The 17,427-nt window shown below is 32.6% G+C and overlaps 3 pseudogenes; 1 reads left to right on the forward strand and 2 right to left on the reverse strand.

The window, feature by feature from the left end:
* Window positions 1–8,892: 8,892 nt before the first annotated feature.
* LOC125221726 lies at window positions 8,893–10,729 on the reverse strand (annotated as a pseudogene).
* An 88-nt stretch (window positions 10,730–10,817) lies between these two features.
* Window positions 10,818–12,601, forward strand: LOC125220918 (annotated as a pseudogene).
* Window positions 12,602–13,354: 753 nt separating this feature from the next.
* Window positions 13,355–14,816, reverse strand: LOC125221728 (annotated as a pseudogene).
* Window positions 14,817–17,427: the final 2,611 nt, after the last annotated feature.

The raw sequence follows: 17,427 nt of genomic DNA on the forward strand, positions 1-17,427 counted from the left end.
TATTCAGCTCAATTTGGGCTGATCGGGATCGGCTTAAATGGGCTTTATATATGAATGAGCCCACGACATGTGATTGCATTGGGCCTCCAACTATAATAGTAGAGGCCCCCAAAACTTTTTTGGTGTCATGAAAATTTACCAATAAATGCAGCAAAAATTTTTATCGGGGAAAAAGGTGACACCAAAAAGTTGAATGAAAACCTTCCCCTTTTTTTACCGTTTTTTCAAACCCCCTTAATTAGATGGATGAGATTGATTTGTGGGATTGGGGAGTACCAATTCCTTTTAACATAATATTCCCTTTGGGGGGGGATTTTTGTCTTTTTCCAATTAAAAAAAGGATCCCAAATTTGAAAATCACGATTAATTTGGATAGATTGAAATTAATTTTCCCCCCTTTTTCGTTTTCCCCAAAAATCCGCAATTAATGTGCGTTTCCAAAAGAAAACCCTTTCTCCCCCCTTTTTGCAATTAATTACTCTCAATCTAAAAACCCCTAAAAAAGAAATCACTTTCCATAGTTTTTCTTGCCTCCTCCTAAAATTCAGAAAAGGAAGCCCTTCCGGGAAAATTTTCATTAACCCCCTCTCATCGTTTATGTTTGCATTCGGGGGTGCCGCTATCTAGGTTTTTTGGGGCCCCCTTTTGATTCCCCCCCAAAGCGATGGGTTTGGGTGTTTGGGATGCTTTTTGATTTTTATTCCCGCGACTTTTGGGGAAAAATCGCTTTTTTTGTCGATTGTTTAATTGATGTGTTTTAAAAATTTTTGGGTTTTTGTTGATGATATTTGGAAAAGATGTGTATGCAATTTTATGAATCGTTATTTCCTTCTATATGTTAGTAATTGATAAAAGTATGCTTTTTTTCAATTTGCTTTTTTCTCGTATGAATTAAAATTTGATCTATGCGACTTTTGGGGGATTAAACAAATTAAGTTTGGGCCGGAGGTGAGGAATTGCTTGATTAAACATTATGGATTGCTTTATCTATACTAAGACAAAAAATAGTTTTAAATTTTCCCTTAACTATGATTTTTTTGGGCGCGGTGAATTCTCAATTAAACATTATGGATTTCTTTAAATATTAGCAATTCTTCAGGTTTTGAAATTGTTGTCTACATAATAAAAATTGTTTTGCCTAAAATCTAATTCTAAAAACAAAACCCGAATTATTTGAGTAGTGAGTGATAATTTTATGTTACCCAATTTGAACTTGCTTGGAGATGTCAATATTTTTTTTTCAATTGAAATTTGTTTCCCTATGTAGCCGGAAGAAAACCTTTGTTTTTTTTCCCCTTTGATTTGCTCATTTTTCGTTTAGCAATAGTTGTTAAGATATGATATTTTGGTTGATCACTATTATCCTCGAGGTTTGGAATATTAAAAATTTGAGTATAGATTTTTTGGGGAATGCATTTTTTTTTGATTGTTCCCCCAATGTTTATTTAGCAATAAAGGGAAAAAATAAATTGGGCGAGTTGGGGTGAATCGCTTGATTAAACATTGTGGATTCCTTTAACTACACTTGGAAAAAAATAGTAGTGAATTTTTTTTGCTTTTGATTAATTGCTTTCCACATAATATAGATTGCTTTTGAATTTAAACCCCAAAAACTAAAAGTAAATTTCTTGACTAGTGAGTGATAATTGCTTATGTTTTCCAATTTGGGGTTTTCCGCATATGTCAATCCTTCTTATTAGACTCCAAAATTTTTGTTTGCTTATTGATTATGTTGATTCTTCTTTTTTCTATTCCCCCCGTAATTACAAATGTCATAACCGATTTTTTGCTTTGATTAACGTTCAAAATTCCATGCTTGTTTTTTTTTGGGTTCTTTTATTGATTGGTTATTAATCACTTTCTGGGTTGCTTTTTGTATGAATCGGTGTTTGCTTTTAAGGGGTTTTTGAAAAGCATTAGGAATTCTTGTTTTTATTGTGTTGTTACTTGGTTGGTAATAGAGGGAGTGTTTTTTGAATTTGGATCCGTTGGTGTGGTTCTGACACTAATAACACTTGATTAAGTCTTAGTAATTGTTTTGTTGTTTTTATTTTTTTGTTGGTGTCCCCGGGGTTGAAGGTTAAAAATGTGTAATTCTAGTAAAGGTGGGGTTGGTTCACTTATATTCTTTGTTGGTTTGTCAACTGATTTTTTGGTTGCTTTTTAAAGGGGTAGTATTTGCTTTTTCCCTAAAGTTATTATATGCTTTAGATTATTTGCTTTGTTTTATTTGTATTTTTTTTTGGTAATGCAACGCGGGGACTCAAATATAATGGTGAAAGGGCAAGGAAAACAAAAAGGAATGAGAAAACAACTGAACTTGGCCAAAAATTAGGGTGGATCAAGGAACAATTATGTTTTTTAATTGAATGATGTTTTTTGACAATGACCCCAAATTTTTTTTTTTTAATTTGTTGGGGGAAATCTAGGGGACTCAATGAGTTGTGGTATTTTTACTTTTGACATTCTTTTTAAATTTTTAAAATGAGTTACTTTTGTCTTTATCATATTGAGATTAAGAACATTAATGAAACATAATATGATCGGGAAATTTTTATTATAAGCAAATGAAAGGGAAAAAACAAACAAATCATCAAAAACCCCCCCAAAAGAAATTGTAGTTTCAAAAAAACAATTCAATACTATTCAAAAAAACAATCAAAATCGATTTCAAAATTGTAAAAGAACATATAACCGATTAGCAACCAAGTATAAATTTCCATAAAAAATGTATTCATTAATTTTTTTAAGAGCACTACTATTTTGGTAAAAGGGAAAAAATGAATATAAAAACAAAAAACAATGTAACCCAAACAATTCCCTCAAAAAATTTAATATGCAATTTCGAATCAAAGGCAAGCAATAAAACAATTGTAAAAACAATTTGATTATTCTTTTTTATCAATTTTTCAATTTTAGAGTCGGGGGGGCCTTATTCCCCACGGTTCCCCAACCCACCTTTGGTTTGTCTTAAACTTAATACCTTATATTTTGGCGATACCAAACAATTTTTAATTCCCCCTCAAAAAACCAGATGTCCCAGCATAAACGTTTTTAGAAAGTAATTCTTTTGTCTAGGTTTAAAATTTTTGCCTACAATGGTTTTAGGCAATGGCAAATTTAACCCATTAATATATAACATAAGAAAAAAATAGCAATTGTTTAATTTTGAAAAAAAAAAGGGCATCGATTTTTAAAAAACCCAAAAACGGGAAAGAAAAATTTTTAAAAAAGCAAAATATAGTAAAAGAAAAGCAACTAGGCAATTATTACTAAGAATTTTAACAATGCGGGAATGGTTGACTAATTTCATAAAAAAATCCCAATACATAGTCATGCAATCTATTATCTACTCCATTTGTAAAATAGAAAAGGGAGATACATGAAGGAAAAAAGGGTTTAAAGCAATTTAAAACTACAAAAAAAAAATTATAACAAATGGAAATTTTGATAATCACGGGCCAAACGACATGTATTATTGTGGTAATATGAAAAATATCCAAAAACATAAATATGGAAAAATTGGGTATTAAATTTCCAACCCCATGATTTCCCCAAATTTCAAATTCAGAAAATTTTGGGGGAAAAAAAACAATTTCGATCAAATTGAATCAAAAGGGAAAATAAAACGCCAAATTTTGAAATCAGGGGATGGTTTTCATATTGAATCAATTAGGTTGGGGAAATTTCAAAAAAATATTCCAAAACTCAGTTCAAATTCCCGATTAAAGATGAACATAATGAAGTTGAAGAATTTATTACATTCCGGGAAAAACAACGATTATCGATTCCCAACGCTCATTATCCATTGATTGAATGTTGGGAAAATTGAATTAACAATTGGGGAAATTTTGGGGTCAACAATTAAAATCGGGTCCAAAACCCCCCAAATTATTGAATATGTTCAAAATTGAAGAAAGGGAGAAAAAAAAAAATCACGGAATTATCCGGGAGAAAAAAAAGGAGGGAATTGTGTTTCCATCTTCCCCCCTCCAAGTTATTTTCTGATTTTTTTTTTTTTTTATAAATGAAAATCCCACATGTCCCCTCTGGGAAAGCGTTTTATATCCCAACTGTTTCCCTTGGGGGTGGGGCCCCAAAAAAAACGTTGTCATTTTTTGCTTTTCCCCATTTCTATATATTTATAAGAACGAAAATAATTTCTCTTTTTAAAATTTATTAATCATTATATATGCATGGAGGAGTTAGTGATGATAGACACAAAACTCTAAGGTCATGTTTTTGTCAAGGGGTTTTGTCCAAAGAATCGGATTCCCTTTAAAATTTTTAAAATTTTTGTTTGTTTTTATTTTTAATCAAATTTAAAAGTAATTAAAACCCCGAACGGAAAGTTACTACAATTTTAAAACAATCCCAGCTTTTCTTAAATTCTTTTTAGGTTTTAGGATTTACCATGTAATGCAATATATTATTATTGTTATTATATTATTATTATTATTATTATTATTATTATTATTATTATTATCATTATTATTAATTATTATTATTATTATTATTAATTACAATGTTTTAAAAATAATTTAAAAATTTTAAAAATTTTCTTAATTTCATTATAATAAATAATTTTTAACTAAAATTTTTCATAGTTATAACTATATTATTATAATGTTGATATAAATTTGTTATTATTATAAAAATAATTTAAAAATTTATAAATAATTAAAAAATAATTATATAATATAAATCATATAATAATAAATAATAATTAATTTTTAAAATTTAAAATTTAATCAAATCATAGTAAATTTTTTAAAATTTTAAAATTTATTTAATTTTAACATTTTAAATATAATAATTTTAATATATAATAATAATAATAATAATAATAATAATAATAATAATATTTATTATTATAATTATTTATAAAAATAATAGTCCATGCAACTAAATTTAAATTATATTATTATATATTATGATGGATAATCCACATTTAAATTATCCATCGTAATCATAAATATAATATTATAATAATTATTATTTTTAATTAATAATTTATTAAAAATTTGTATTACTATTTATTTTATAAATATAAAATAATAAGTATTTTTTTACTTTGGTGTTTAAATCAAATATAAAATTTAAAATTTTGATATTTTTCAAACACCCAAAAGTAAAGTTATTTAATCATATTCCCGATTCATTTTCCCGTAAATCATTTTTCTTGTCAATTTTATTTTTCCTCAACCAAACGGACCTAAAATTATTTAAGTGAGTTTACGTAATCTTAAACAAAGCCTGATGAGTCACGGCAATATGCATGTGAAATCATCAATTAGTATCATTAGAACATTCATTATCAAGATAAAAATCTTAAAGCTGGGATTCTCATAATTCAAGAATGGGATGGGTTAGGGAGCATTTGTATTTGTTTTTAGGGCCTTTTTGGAACAAATATCAACAATTGATTCTGACAAATAGATATTTGGTTGGAACATGATTACATTACATGTTCACTAATTATTTCCATTATACTATATTGATATCATCTCCGTTGTGATGATCAAGATTTGGTTGTGTAAATAACTACTACGTACTTCTTTCGTCCACTAATATGTACATATCCCAGTTTTATCGATACATGTTGAAAAAATGTAAAGATAATTAAGTGAATTGAAAAATTAGTGGAAAATGAGTTTTAATTTTATACTATATATATGTAAAAATGTGTTAGTGGATTGCAAAGTTGACTACCATAAGCAGTAAAATAAAAATGAGACAATTAATAAGAGACGGACCAAAATAAAATGTTAGGACACATAATAGGGATGGAATGAGTATAAAAACTTTCAAACAAAATGCTCATTTTTTTATATTTTGCTAGTATAGTTTTATTTTAGTTTGATATATGTTGAAACCGACGGCAATCAAGTCGTTGACATGTTAATTATCTGTCGATAAAACAAAACATGCATTTAGATAAGATGTTTGTATTTTTAATTTAAGAGATCGGAAGGTGAAGTCAACTGTCAACATTAGATAAATTAAATTTGGAATGATTGATAGGTTTAGAAAGAAAAAGGTAGTTGTAGATAAGTGTATGGATTTGAATTTCTATCCTTCCACGCACGCTGCTCATGCAGACACACTTCATAGATGCGGGCCTATCCATATACTACTACGATTTTGTATAATTAAATTGCATTATATATTAAAACCAGAATTCGAGTATCGTTAGGAGTGAAGTTGTATATATTATGTAGTTGGCGAGCTAGTGGTAATGGTAATTGATACTTATAGCACCTGGAAATTGTATATGATTGACATTAGGGATAAAAATATTAGTCCTACTAGCTTTTTGATGAATTTTACCCCCAAAACAGTTCCATGGTGCAAAATGAACAAAATTCATCAGTGTATTTTTCATGTGCTGACGAGTATCATACGCATTAATTAAATACTCCCATAAAATAATTAATTTCTTTTTAATACTTTTTTTATTATACATTAATATACTCTCATAATCAATATTTTTCTAGTTCTCTTTATTTTACAATTATATAATAAAATTTTTGTAATCCTAAATACATCATTTTTTATAGGATGGAGAGAAGTAAATAGCGACATAAATTATATAATGCACATTAATTGAACATATACATATATAACTTGGAATATTGTGTGCGTGTATATAAAATAGGAGGCGCACACCGACTTTAAAACCCCACTACTACTACTATTTCGCTTTTTCTCGATTATAACAAATTACCCAATAAAACCCCTGTGCCTTCTCTCAGTTTTACTTAATTGATTTCCCAAATTAAGAAGAAGAGAAAAATGGTGGATGTTTGCTGTTTAGTGGGCGACGTGGGCTTCTCCGATAAGCTTTTCCGGTGCTCCGAGTGCGGCCACCGCTTCCAACACTGGTGAGTCTGCCATCTTTGCACGTGCATGTTTAATTTCCTTCATCATTGCACACGTACTTCGAAAACGAATCCCCATCCCCCTTATCCCTCCATTTTTCATTATTTTTATTTATTTCTACAATTGGATAATTTAGGTATTGCAGTAACTACTACGGAGAATGCGGAGAGACTAATCAAGTGTGCGATTGGTGCCAATGACAAAAGGAGGTCCGTCGCCAAGAAAGGGCCGTCCGGCGGGGAAATCCGCCGGAAAAACCGCAATCCGAAGGTACAAGCTTCTCAAGGATGTAATGTGCTGATGATCAACAACTTCACAGTTACAACTTGTTTTTGGGTTTAGGTGTTTTGCTCCTGTGCTGCCTAATTTCAATAAATTAATTATACGACTTTCGTTCTTATTTTTCACTTTATTTTTTAAATTGCAAATTTCAAGTGTTCATAACAATATTCTGATCATGTGACGCCAAAGGGAAAATGCCGACGTGTCAGTTGTATTTATTAACAATATTAATATACGGTCATGTTTGTATGGCATTTGAAGAATGTTTGTCGTGCAACGCTCTTCAATGTAAACATAAATGTTTATAATCAAATAAATTATGGAAATTTCAATGTTTTTTGGAAAATAGTCATAGTTGATCAGCGAGAAATTAAACTAAATTTACTAATATTTAAACGACTAATTATTAATATTAATCAATTTACAAGAATAACTTTTTATCCGTTAATTAGTGCGATCTTTATATTCAAACTTTGTTTCGACTTAATTAGGTTTGAATATGATTCTTGTATGTATTTCAAATAATTTTGAAATAGAACAAGACTTGAACTATAGATTAAATCATAATATAGAAATTTTGAACCGATCATTATCATATTGTCATATTTATGCATCACATATACTAGTGTTGCTCACTACTATTACTGAAGATGAAGATATATATTATTTTAAATTTGGCATTAAAACACACATTCTGTTTTGGATAGCAACATAACTGTTTCTGGCAAATAAAGACATTTTTATTTTAAAAGACTTATATACAAAAATCAGGACATATGCTTGTTTAGCTGGTTTTGGACATGAAAGGGAAAGTAGTTCCATATATGTTCGTTGCTTGCCTTCACAAAGTTTGCTTTCCAACTTGCAAGCAACAAATTCTATATGGAAGATCCACTGCATCATTTATTGTCTTTAACTTTGTCATATATATCAATGCAAATATGTCACACACTTGAATCTCAAATCATAAAATAGTATAGTACATGTATGTTATGCACTTATGTGTTCAAAGACCTATTCACCATGCGTACAAGCTAGACATGCACGCCCCAATAGTATAAAAAAGTTATCTTGAATCTGGAGTTATAAATAAGGTTTTGGAGATTAAAGTTAGTATGCAACGCTAATGAATTGGTCAATTGGGCATAACATAAATAAGTAACTGTCATTTTGGCTATTTTAAAGTTATGAAAATATCGCACTACAAAAAAACTTCTGACAAACCTTTCAAAGAAAAAAGTTTAACAACCTCATCTAGCTTATTCTTTAATTTCAGGATTATGTAAGTAATGTAACACCCAATTTACAAAAATAAGTTTATATAAATATTTAAAATATTTTATTACTTGTTGGAGCTTATAAATTGTATACCTCTATATTATGTAGTGGAGGTTCCACGATTTCCATTACTTCACTGCAAAATGCATTATAATTTGTGGGTAGTTTTTGATTTGACAAATTCATTGTACTACATAAATTTTCGTTGGTTAAATTCATAAAATTGGCAAGGTGGATGTTGACTCACTACCCCACGGACACGTGGTGCTACAGTTTCATCAACACGTGGTTGTCACACCAATCCAAATTTGTCTAATTTTTTTTATGTCTAGGTTATCGTTTTGAAGTTCATGCTCATGTCCTAATCAATTATCCCACATGCTATCAACTCAATTTGTATTGTATTGGATTGAATCAGGGTGTTTTTTTTTTAGTACTCCATATTTTTAATATTTTAATTAAATATTTGAGAGTTTACACATAATAAAATGGTTGAAAATGTAATCTTAATTAAGACATGAATAAGCCAATGTTTTTTCCTCCGTCAACTCTTTTTGCACTGATGTCCATCTTCTCCCTCGAAAATTCATCGATTTTGAGACCTGAAAATACATAAACCATCGCTTATAATTATACTTCGACAAAATCGAGATATTAAATTTGATTTAATTATTTTTTTTTTAAATTTTGATTCAGTTCAAATATTTTGAATCCATATCATTAGGTTTGATTTGGTTTTGCATTTCCGAAAAAAAACTAAATTTGAAGTTTTTATATAAAATAGTACTTACTACTTTTTTATAATTAGGGAAGTACTTAATTTTATTAATTGTAGTCAGTTTTACAAATTATGACAAAAAATACTATAAAAATTATAAAATTTGGTCCCAATTTTGTATATATATTTATAAAATTTCAATAATTTATATTTTGAATGTAATTGTGTATGGCGCAGAAATAAAAGAGATGTGTAACCTTGTACGATAGACCATTGTCCGTTGTGACAAGTAACCGGGAAAGAATAGACAAGGCCGGCCGGTATGCCATACGATCCATCAGAACACACCCCCATCGACACCCAACCACCCTACAAATAATCAAGCACATATTTATAAACTATGCAACCAAAAGAAGAAAAAGAAAGGCATGCAAACCTTAGGAGTTCCAAGAAGCCAATCACGCATATGATCACAAGCAGCGCTCGCAGCAGACATCGCGCTCGACATCTTCCTCGCTTTGATAATCTCCGCGCCCCTTTGCTGCACCCCGTCACGAACTCCCCTTTCAACCTGCCAATTAAACAAACCGGCCCAACATTATTCACTACTACCTCGAAAACAGTCTTATTTTTTCATTTTCGGTAGTCTCTATTTAATTATGGTAAGTTTTTTCCTATACCAACCATTTGTCATCAGCAATCAGTTCTCTTAGGGATTTCTCCCGAGATGGTATTGATGGTGGCGTGGGTGGCGTCCGGTATTGCGAGGAGGAGTGGTTCCCCCATATGACCAATTTCTGACGTCGCCACGCTCCACGTCCAACTTCTCCGAGATCTGCCCAAGTGCTCGGTTGTGGTCCAGTCTTGTTAGGCAGTGATGTTCTTCTCCTGGATCGAGGGAGCAAATTCTTTCAAGATCAACGCGTTCGTGTTGGCTGGATTAGCCACCACCAGAACCTGCATTGATCACCAGATACCAAATATTTGCCTCTTGCCACTTAAGATTAATTTCATTATAATCACAAGTATTACATACTTGCAATGAGGAGCCGTGTTGCTCAAGAGCCGCGGCGTGGGCCTTGTAGATAGACACATTCTTGGACATCACATCCTTCCTCTCCATACCTTCCTTCCGAGGGAACCCGCCCACCATCACCGCGATCTCCACGCCACTGCACGCCCACCACGTCTGTTGTGGCCACCACACCCTTGAGAAGGGGTAGGGCGGAGTCGATGAGCTCCATTTTGACGCCGTTGAGGGGTCAGCCGCGGCTTCATGTCCAGCATGTGGATGATCACCTGATCAGGACCCAACATTTCCTCTTGCTATCATTGGAACCAAGGCATAACCTATTTGACCTAGTATGGTATACCAACAAATATTATCATAGAAAACAATTAATCAAGAATTATTGTTCATTTTAACATGCCTGCAGCGCCAGTGACAAGGACAGTCACAGGTTCTTTCCCAACATCCAAGAAACTCCAAATGTGCCTAACAATTTTCCATGACAAGAGCACACACCCCATAACAAAAACAGGAGTTTCCAATGACAAAAGTTGTTCCATTTTGACTTCAAATGAGATGGATCAATAAAACTATAGTTTTAATTTGCAGCGATTCTTAAACACTATATAAATAGGAAAATTAAGGTGGATGGGGATGCTAAAGAAACAAAGAGCAAGACCAAATCCAAAAGTCATGTAATAGTATAACTTCTCTTTTTTACCAAAGAAAAGAACATCATGTGTAAAATAAACATGCAAGAGGGGTTTGTGCCAATTGCCATCTTGCATATATATTCAAATTCAATATTGAGTCCCCTTTATTTTGTTAGTATATTAGCCTCATTCCCAGATTGATCATACATAAATTATTTTTAAAAAAATGTCATGAATAAAGCAAAATAAAAAGTGGACTAAATTTTCAACATAAAAATTGAGTTTGGGGTTTCCGGCCCAGCCCAGCTCAAGTGGCCATTGGGTTTAAATTTTGAATAAATCATTTTAAAATTAATTATACGGCATGATATAATTTTGTAATTAAGTTAGGGAAAAAATTTGGCGCTCTAGAGCAAATATCAGAATTAAAACAAAATTTGGATTTTGTTGAAAAAGTCGAAAATTTGGGTTTTTGATTCAGTGCAGTCTTACGCCTAAATCGCCTCTCAGTTTGACATACCTGACCTTGTAGGTTCCATTGTTATGTTTGATTCAGTGGGAACAATCGCAATTTCTAATGTGCGTGTCTTTTTTTTTTTGACGCAGGAAAAGGATAAATTGGTAGGAAGTGATCCGCTACATCCTCTTCAAAACCGAGCAAAATTCAGGCTGTCCAATTAAAAGGGAGGAACTCACCAGTTGATACGGGTAAAGGGTATAAGCAGAGAAATTTTCCTTCTTTTTTAATCGATGAGGCCAAACCAAACTCTCTTCGATCTTCGGTATGATAGAGGGAACTCAGCGTTCTCGGCCTTCGGCGGCAGCCAAAACAGGCCGTGCTTCGCAATCACAACAGTGTGAGTTTCCTTAGTTTATTTTGGTTTTATTGAAAGGAGAAATGTCGCTCACGTGTTTGATTATTTGCTTGGTCAATTTGCTTTGTTTAGGAGCTAGAATTTGTGAAGGTTTAAAAATGTTATCTTTGCCCTTATACTGTAGGGAACCAGAGATGACTAACAATGTTCTTTAGTAGTAGTAGTAGTAGTATAAGATTTGTATTCTCTTGTTTTAAGGTGGAAAATGCAAGCATGTATAGATTAATGTCTAAGTTGAGTCCTTCCTTTTTAGCCTTGGTTTGCAAAGGTACCCAGTCATCAAGGGTTACTGATTAAGAGCAACATAATTAACTCTTAAGAGTTTGGTAAACTTTTAGCCTGATGATTCCCTTTTTCTTTGTTGCAGCTGTTGTGAAGCAAAATCGTATATAATCATAAGTAAGCTGCCTTCTGATGTCTATGGAAAATTTGTAGAGGATAAGAGTTCAGTACATCTGTCAGGCTTAACTTTCGTCGTAATTGGGATAATTCATTTAGCAGGAGGCAAAATCACGGAAGGTGTGCTACTTCCTGATTCAATTATAATCATCCTACTGTTGATTTGTTGTTTAGATTTTTTCATTTGTTCATACTAAAATGTTGTTTTCATTGCAACTCTTGAAGAAAATCTTTGGCATCATCTAAAGGCTGGGATTGCAGAAAATGAGGAAAACCATCCGAAATTTTCAAATACCAAACAGGCGTTAGAAGCACTTGTCCAGCAAAGGTGATTGTTAGAACATTCTTTCAGAGTGTGGTTGGCCTCAATATCTAATCTTGGTATTGCGATGCAGATATTTTGCAGAAAGAAAAAATTAATGGTCCTGAAGGCAACATTGTGCATTATGAGCTTGCTGAGAGAGCTCTAGATGCGCTATTTACTACAAAATCAAAGAATATGTAGCTCAGGTAAAGCATAGTAAAATCCATTTGCCTTATTTTGTTATGTGTATCAGTGCATATTTCATGTTTTCTATTTTTTTTCTGGAAGCTAATTCTTCCTTTTTTGGGGACATTGCATGATTTTTTCAATTGTATGAGTTTTCAATAAATAAGGTCTTAACAAATTATTAACAACAAGCAGCTTGAAATTATGAGGCAGAATAGTCAAAATTGCTGTTTTGAAAGTTTTTTTGAGGGTTTATTGCAGTTGCAGAGTTGATTTTCTTTGATTGTCTCCATATATGTGTTTTATAAGGTTAATATTCATGTTCTGTGTTGCTGGCCTATCCAGCATTGCTGTTCTAACCAGAAGTTTTTTAAGAAATGAGGTTTTTGTTAATGTGATGTGCAAAAAATTCCTGATGAATTCGTTTCACTTTTTCTGACAGATGGTGCAAAAAATGCAACCCACGGGAAAATGATTAATATCTCCTTTTGTCCCTTTTACATGGGAAAATATGCATTCACAAGACCTTTTTTTATAAGCTTGAACTGTAAGGAGTTCTGGGGATTGTGGTAGAGTTTTTTGGATTGATTGGATGGTTGGTGAAAAAGTCATTAGTTATGTGGCCGCTGCAGTATTGGGAAATTGATCTTTTCAATAGCATCTGTTTTGCGGGCAAATTGCACTGGATTTGTCAAATACATGTGCAGTGGATGCATGTTTAACATTGTGACAAAACTTCTTTATGCAAAATTTTAGTTTTTCTCAAAGTTCACCAAAATAAAATTAGAACAAACAGTAGTTTTTCCACGCCCAGAATTCAGTATGTAGACGAACAGCACATTCTACTCCTTAGGACAAAGTAGAGCTGTCCCGCAACATGAAGTACAGCAACAAAAGCTATGAAACCAATGCTCATCACAAGAACAACATTTGAGAAATCTTAAGCCCTGGGGCATCAAGCCGGTATAAAACTGAAGCATGGTCCCACTAGTTCCACCACCCGCTCCACCTCCACCTCCACCTGTTCTCCTCCTCCGAAGATTAGCTGCAGCAGCGGCAGCAGTTCCTCGTTCGGGTGCAGCTCCACCTGTTGCCATTTCTGCACCCAAAATAACAACCTTTAGAACCAACTGCAGGAGAAGTTAAAACTAGAACAGATAAAACCTTTAAAGAATAGATGCCATAAAGAGGAAAATGTAGAGTATGTTAATGATACAAGTCAAAAGAAATCAAATTACTAAATGAAAAGCTAGATGCAAAGTATCAAGCAAGCAGACGCATTTGATGAGATTCCTGGTACTACCTATAACATTGGCCAATAAAGTGGTGTATACACAAAATCTTAAAAGTTAACATCCTATAGACAGAAGCAATTGCATATCTTGAAAAACATTTTGAAAATTCAAGAACTGAACTAAGCATATGAACACCAAATGCATCATGGGAAATTCTGTCTGTTGTTCAGGCTGCTCGGTTGATGTACCTGGTTATAAATTCTCACCCAACGAGAAGGATTAACCATAATTGATAAAAAATAACCCTAAACTAAAAACGCATTGATAATTCCCCAGATCAATTTGGGATGAGGCATTCATTGGTATAAACCAGACACTCAAATGGTAACAGAAGGAAACACATAAACAAGACAACATAGACATGTGCTTTAACTGTGCCATTAAAGATTTATTTCACAGAAATTCAAGGTTCAATTTTGAGCAGTCCTATTACTAATTTGAACAACACACTCATGGTTCAATTTTGAGCAATCATATTACTGAACTGGACTTTGGATAGATAGAGCTGATTAATCCTAAGTCAAAGCAACGAAGAGGTATGTTTATTTACTTTTAAGGAGTGGTTATAATTCAGATTCTGAGACAAATTGAAGGACTGGTTCCCAAACAAAACAGGAAAACCAGTGTTCAACTCTTTGACATGAATAAACAAAAGCTCTGCATAATCGATCAGATTATCAAATAAAAGGCAACAGATCTGACACGAATTTATCATAAACTTCCAGAATCCTATCTTCAGAACTGAGATACGAAACAAATCATATAGATCGATACATTGCAATAATCTTCAGATCACAAATACGGATAGATGAATTGCTGGATTATATTGAGTCAACAATTTAAATCAGCGCACAGAATAATATTGGATGAATATGTATTAAAACAAGATGGGGGCATGCAATTCAGACTACCTTTCGCAAGTTGAAGAGGAAAAATAGTTGAATTGGGGTTTCCCTCTCGGGGGTTCCCCAGAATATCAGATTAAATTTGTTTAATAATTGTTTTGTAAAAAACATCAAGTTTTTTTTATCAAACTCAACACATGTACATATTATGCAATTTTCAAATTCATTATTTTCTTTATTATTTAATTTATATTTTCTTTTTTTGTATTTTACTACTATAAATTTTACAGTTCATGACAAATGACAATAATGAAAAACTCATTGGTTATACGCATGATGCCCCGCAATCCAAATCTTTTGGGGCCCCAAAAATTAAAAAAAAATTTAAAAGGGTTAAATTGAAACCCATAAAATTAAATCTTTAAAACCACCCGATCCCCAAACTCAAGTAGGCTGGAACTTGATCGGGGAATCCTATTCCCTAGATGAAATTTTGTTACCTTTTTAAAAGAACTAATTTGACTTTTTATTAATAATTTTAAAAGCTAGATAAAAAAAACATTATAAAGAAAATTAACCTTTATTTTATTTTAAAGGCCCCAAAATTTGGTCCCTAATATCCCTTTTTATCAATTTGGTCCCAAAAATATTTTTTTGATTTTTTGGGTCCCTCACAAATAAACCCCACCCAATGGGTCCTCCCTTAAAAAAATAGGGGCCCGAAATCATGTTTTGCCCAAAAATTAAACAATTTAAAAATTTTTAATTATTTCAAAAAATAAAAATATAATTGGTAAAAAAAAATAAAAAAAACGACATTATCTTCGTTTTTTTTATTCTCATTCTTTTTCTTCATTTTCGTCCCTTGGAACAATTAGGGCTTTTTGGGCAAAAGGGTGGGGGTAGGTGGCCCCCCCTCCCCCCAAAGGGTTTTAATGAAAAACTTGTTATCCTTGGGAAAGAATACAAACCGAGAAAGAAGTTTTACTTTGTTTGTGAAAAAAAAGATTGAATTTTTGGTGGAGCTTCGACTCAATGGGACGACGCGATGTCGTGATTCTTCCCCGGCCGGTCAAAATCGTTTAGACTTGTTTTTGCGGAATTGAAGAGAATAATCAACCATGAAAAAATTCCAAGTTTTTATGTAATTGGGTTTTTTGTTGTAATATTTGTTTGTTTTTTCCCATTAAATTTGATTTGTGATGAAAACTTTGATTTTTTTTGAAAGTTTTTGTTTTTTTGAGGGGTTATTTTTTTCTGGAGGTTTGTTGAATTTGGGAAAATTTGGACCTAAACCCGAATAACAAGTAACAAACTTTGCACATAAAGTGTTTAAAAAAGCCCCTTTCCCAAAAAAAGTTTTGGGGAAACCCCAATGATCATTTTTTTAATAGTCATGTTTAGTAAGTATTGTTTGAAGATTTTAGGGGGAATACAAGCAAGCTAGTTTCAATGATAAAAAAAAAAAGAAAATGCATTTCATGTCAAGATTCGGTTAAAAATTTAAGATGATTTATCAACCAAAAGTGGTTATAGGGGGAAAACTATCATTCGGGTTTTGAAAATGGGGGGAACTACAATGGTGTTTTGTGGTTTTTTAAGATATTTAAGGGGCCCTTTTTGATTTGGGGGGTTTTTTGCTTTTTAAAAAAAGTGAGGGGTTATTAATGGTGCAGGGGCTTTTCAAAAAAGTGGGTGAGTTTCGGGGAGGTTAAAAAGCTCTTAGTTTCCCCCTTGGAAAAACATGAGGTTCTTGAATTTCGCCGTGGGGGGATGGTGAAAAGAATTTTCATAAAGAAGTGATCTTTTAAAAAGCTCATCGTGTTTCATGAGCTGGAAGAATCTTTTTTGGACATCAAAACAGATAAAAAAAACGGGGGAGAGTATTAACCTATTTTTTTGATATGGGAGAATCAATCGGCCGATGAGCAAAAGAAATTGCGATAAAAGGGGGAAAAAGAATGAGTGGGCCGTTTGGGGGCTCTTTTTTCATACTATCTCAAGGTTTGGGTTTAAAAGGGGGCGGAGTAGGAAAACCCAGGGGGAAGCCCATGATAGCTAGTCTCTTTAAAGATTCAGCTGGGGGGGCAGGGAGAGAGCAGAGACTTTAAAGGAATGGCTGACCGCGGGATTAAGAAAATGCCCGGGGCACGGTCAAAGTGAGGGGAACGGGAACACATTCAATTATATTTAAATCAAAATTGATAATATCATCTTCCTTTGTTTATACGACCACCAAAAATGACAATACCACTTGCTATTACATGTCAAACTAATATCAAACAAATTTTCCAACCACAAAAGAATTAACGCTAATCGATACATGTTCAAAACCTGATAATACATGTCCAAAAGTAATACACATTTCCCCAAAACATTCCCAAAACCCCGGGCCCTAACATGTCCAAAAAAACTTAATCAACATATACAATCAACAACCATGAGGGGACACCCAAATATAAAGTAACCCAAAAAATCATGGGACCACATCTAAATGGGTTATGTTACAAAAAATTCAGATTTTTTTTCCCTGGATGCGGGAACTGCTTGTTGCACCGACCAAAAAATTTGGGGTTCCCCATGCGTTTTTGGACTATAAACGGTTTGGGCCCGGGGGGGACACAATGCACATTTTGGTCCTGGGCCGCTCTTTCTTTTCCATTGATGAATGCACCAAACAAAGTTTAATAATACCTAATAC

The sequence above is a fragment of the Salvia hispanica genome, chromosome 4, assembly GCF_023119035.1.
Source record: "Salvia hispanica cultivar TCC Black 2014 chromosome 4, UniMelb_Shisp_WGS_1.0, whole genome shotgun sequence".
Classification (NCBI taxonomy): Eukaryota; Viridiplantae; Streptophyta; class Magnoliopsida; order Lamiales; family Lamiaceae; genus Salvia; species Salvia hispanica.